This window comes from Orycteropus afer, unplaced genomic scaffold (genome assembly GCF_000298275.1).
Source record: "Orycteropus afer afer isolate SDZICR_OR568_19922 unplaced genomic scaffold, OryAfe1.0 scaffold00558, whole genome shotgun sequence".
NCBI lineage: Eukaryota > Metazoa > Chordata > Mammalia > Tubulidentata > Orycteropodidae > Orycteropus > Orycteropus afer.
This window is the reverse complement of record NW_006922145.1, coordinates 8,745-13,342: the sequence shown is the minus strand read 5'-3', so window position 1 is coordinate 13,342 and position 4,598 is coordinate 8,745. Positions and strand designations below refer to the sequence as shown.

Genomic DNA, 4,598 nt, shown 5'->3' with positions numbered 1-4,598 from the left:
TCTACTTTGGTCATGTTGTCAGAAGGGACCATTCCCTGGAGAAGGATGTCATGCTTGGTAAGGTAGAGGGTTGATGAAAGAGGGGAAGGCCTTCGACGAGATGGATTGACACGGTGGCTGCGACAATGGGCTCAAGTATAGCAAGGATCACGGAGCTGGCACGGGATTGGGCGGTGTTTTGTTCTGCTGTTTACGGGGTCGCTATGAGTCGGAAAGGATTTGATGGCACCTAACAACAACACCCAGGAGTCATCAGGAGCCCTGGTGCTGAACTGGTTAAGTGCTTGTTTGCTAACTGAAAGGCTGGTGGTTGGAACCCACCCAGCGACCCTGGAGGAGGAAGCACTGTTGGTCTGCTCTGCAAAGACTCCAACCGATGGGGAAGTTCTACTCTGTCTTAAGAGGTCACTGTGAGTTGAAATTGAGTCCATGACACCCACCACGACCACCACACTGGTCGGAAAGGAGTTGTTGGGACCAAACTCAAGTTGGTTCACCTCCAAACCCCGGGTAATGCCAATGGCGTCACTGAGCTGCTGTGGGCTGAATTCTGCAGGGGGTGTCTCCAGTGCTGGAATGCTTCTCCCTTTTGGTCTGCTCCTCCTTTTGAATGAGAAGGAATTATTCCTAGATGTCCTACTGTATGCCAACTCAGTGCTAGGTGTTCTACATAAATGGTCTCATTTTCTCCTCATGACAGCTCTAGGAAGAGACACAGGCAACTTCAGCTTGCTCAGGCTAAGTAACATGGCCACAAACTCACAACTAAGAAAGGATGGGGTAGAAATTGTATCTGACATCAAAGACATGTGGGCCCTTCCCTATGGCTCAGGCCATTTGTCATTTCCTCATCAAACAGTCCATGACTCACATCAAAGCACTCAAGAGTGACCAATGACCAAGCCTCATCCACAGTTAGAAAAGTGGTCGATGACCAAGCCATGTCAAAGTGCCCATGGTTGGAGGAGTGGCCCATGACCAAGCCATGTCATAGTATTCAAGGTTAGAAGAGTGGTCCATGACCAAGCCATGTCAAAGTGCCTATGGTTGGAGGAGTGGTCCATGACCAAGCCATGTCACAGTATTCATGGTTGGAAGAGTGGTCCATGACCAAGCCACGTCAAAGTACCCATGGTTGGAAGACTGTACTTGAAGACAGACAATTCTATTTTATAAGTCTTCAGCAACCTGCAAAACTTACCCTGATTAGCATGGGAGAAGGAAGGGCTGCTTATGCACAGGGAGATAGCTCAGGGTGCAGAAGAGTATGAAGGGATGGACACTGGGAGAAGGTAACTGTGGGGAGGAAGTGGGAGGGGAGCTGCTGCATTGTAAATTTTGGTCAATGACATGAGACAAAGTGTATGTGAACTGCTGTATGAAAAGTGAATTTACTCTGTAAATCTTCGCCCAAATCCTAATTTAAAAAAAAAAAACTTACCCTGATTAGGAATTTCTTGGCTTGCCCTCACTCCTGTCTGACCCTTCACCTCTTCACAACACTTGACTTACACAAGGCTGACTGTTATATTTACGCCATGAATGTCCTAATGACTTGATGACCTAATGTCCTTATTACCTCAGATTGGGCCAAATTAAGACACTGCACTGGTCCTAGGTTCCAAGAAGTGGACTCCTGATGACCAGCCTGGACATTTGGTGAAATGAGACAAAGTAGATTCCCACTGAGGAGCCCTGGTGGTGCAACAGTTAAGTGCTCATCTGCTAACCAAGAGGTTGGCAGTTCACAACCCCCTACCAGCTCCATGGGAGAAAGACCTGGTGACCTGCTCCCATGAAGATGACAGCCCAGGAAACCCTGTAGGGCAGGTCTTCTCCGTCATATGGGGTCGCTAGGAGTCAGAATCAACTTGACAACATCCAACAAGAAGAGATACTCATTAACAAACTGAGAAGGAAAGTTAGACATGAAATGTTGCCTCACATTGAAATGCTTGGCGGAACTCCTGAGGATGGTGATGAGGCCATTCTTGGACGTCTGCGCTGGAATGAGTCATGAGAAGAATGTTTAGGAGAAATGGAGATGGTATTTGACATACTGATTAAAGGATGTCTTCAGGCTCGGGGATGGAATGGAAATTGGCAAAACCATAGCGGGAAATGTAAGGACTCCAACAGGGAGTTCGAATGGGTTTTCAAAGAGATCATGCTGGGGGAGAAATAGGCTAAGAAATAGCACTGGACAAAAATTAAAAGACAAACAGTTAGCATTGAATTGATTCTGACTCATGGTGACCCCACGTGTGCACAGTCGGACTGCTCTATAGGGTTAAAGACTAAAGTCTGAAGTATGGATTACACCTCATATTTTGTTGTTGTTGTTGTTATGTGCCGTCGAGTCAAACCCGACTCATAGCGACCCCTCCTTGGAAGAGAACAAAAATACTCACAACTGGTCCAATAAACAGCTTCACGGTGGATGGAGAAGAGATTGAAGTTGTCAAGGACTTCATATTACTTGGTTCCACAATCAACACCAATGGAAGTGGCAGTCGGGACATCAGAAGACATATTGTATTGGGCACATCTGCTGCAAAAAACTTCTTTCAAGTGATGAAGAGCAGAGATGTGTCCTTGAAGACTAAGATGAGCCTAACCCAAGCCACGATATTTTCAGTCGCCTCATGTGCATGTGAGAGCTGGACAATGAATAAGGAAGACCGAAGAAGAGTTGGTGCTTTTGAGTTGTGGTGCTGGTGAAGAATGCTGAAAGTCCCGTGGACTGCTAAGAGAACTAACAGATCTGTCCTGGAGGAAGTGCAGCCAGAATGCTCCTTGGAAGCAAGAATGGCCAGACTTTGTCTCAACTACTTTGGTCATGTTGTCAGAAGGGACCATTCCCTGGAGAAGGATGTCATGCTTGGTAGGGTGGTGGGTCAACGAAAGAGGGGAAGGCCCTCAATGAGATGGACTGACACAGTGGCTGCAATGATGGGCTCAGGTATAGCAGGGATTGTGAGGCTGGGGCAGGAGCGGGCAGTGTTATGTTCTGCTGGGCATGGGGTCAGTGTGGGACAGAAATGACTCCATGCCACCACCAACAACAAGGGCTTTCTTCCAAGGTGCCTCTGAGAGAATTTGAAACACTACCCAATCAGTTGGTAGTTGAGTGTTTAACTGTTTGTGCTCCTTGTACAAAAATAAGAACCAGACTATACCCATTGCCATCCAGGTCATTCCAATTCACAGCAAGAGGACAGAGTGGAACTGCCCAACAGGGTTCCCAGGGCTGTCAATCTTCACAGAAGCAAAGCCCAAACCACACCCACAGCCGTGGAGTCCATTCTGACCCACAGCGCCCCTAGAGGACAGAGTGGAACTGCCCACAGGGTCTCCAAGGCTGTCAGTCTTCACAGAAGCAAAGCCCAAACCACACCTACTGCCTGTGGAGTCGATTCTGACCCACAGCGCCCCTAGAGGACAGAGTGGAACTGCCCCACAGCGTCTCCAAGGCTGTCATCTTTACCAAAGCAGACGGCCACATCTTTCTCCTGCAGAGTGGCTGGTGGGTTAAAATTGCCAACCTTTTGCTTGGCGGCCGAGTGCTTAACCACTGTGCCACCAGGACTCCTTTGTGAAAAACACAGGGAGAACACCTCAAGAAATGTGAAGAGAAAGGGCAACTTAGTTCCACGGTGTACAAACTGTGATCCTCACTGTTCTTTGGTAAATAAAAAGGAAATAAATGAAAATAAGACATTCAAAGTCACTCAGATTTTATAGGAGTATAAAGTTGCTTTGATGGCAGCAAACCGCTTTTCATTCCTATAGACAAAACTCCTGGCCGAGGGGCTGACTAATCACCAAGCCCTAATCTCACAGAGGCTCCTGGCTCTCGGCTTGTGGCCTGAACGGTGGTTTGGCAGGCAGCCCATAGTGGCGGAGAGTTCCAGAAGGTGGGCCAAGATTAAATATTAGAGCTGGTTCTTTAATTTATGGAGCTAATTCCTCTTAGGGAAACACAAAGATTGTGAAGCCACATGTTAGGGTTTTAGTTATAAGAAACGAATACAAAATATAGTTGACTCCAGCAATTTGAATTAACTGAAAAACTCCCCATCTCTTAGGATGAAAACATATAATTCTCCTTAGAAATCCCTGATGTTTTCATAGGTGTGGGATTGGTTCTTTTTTCAAAAATCCATAATTAAAAATTGCATAATCCAAAGTCAATTACATAATAAGATATTATAACAAATTCTTATTTCATGAACTTCTCAAAATGGAAATAGTAACTACACACTCAACACAAGAAATTCATGTTTTTCCCACTGGCTGCTGGAAAACATTGGGAATAACTCTGGTCATGGTGCTGGTGGGGTTTATCCACCGCTGAAAGAATTTATTGGTTCCAGCTCATTTTTACATTCTGAGGTTAACTAACTTGTTGCCCTTGGGTCAATTTTGACTCTTAGTGACCTGATGGGACAGAGTGGAACTGCCCCACAGGGTTTCTTAGGCTGTCAATCTTCACAGAAGCAAAGCCCAAGCCACACCCACTGCCGTGGAGTCCATTCTGACTCACAGCGCCCCTAGAGGACAGAGTGGAACTGCACCACAGGGTCTCCAAGGCTGTC

At 46.6% G+C, this 4,598-nt stretch overlaps 1 protein-coding gene across 1 annotated transcript in view; it reads left to right on the top strand.

Moving 5' to 3' along the window:
- Positions 1-4,598, top strand: part of KL (klotho) — a gene marked incomplete at its 3' end in the record, with an annotated part of 32,611 nt that overhangs the window by 24,931 nt on the left and 3,082 nt on the right. The gene's annotated exons all lie outside the window — the stretch shown is intronic.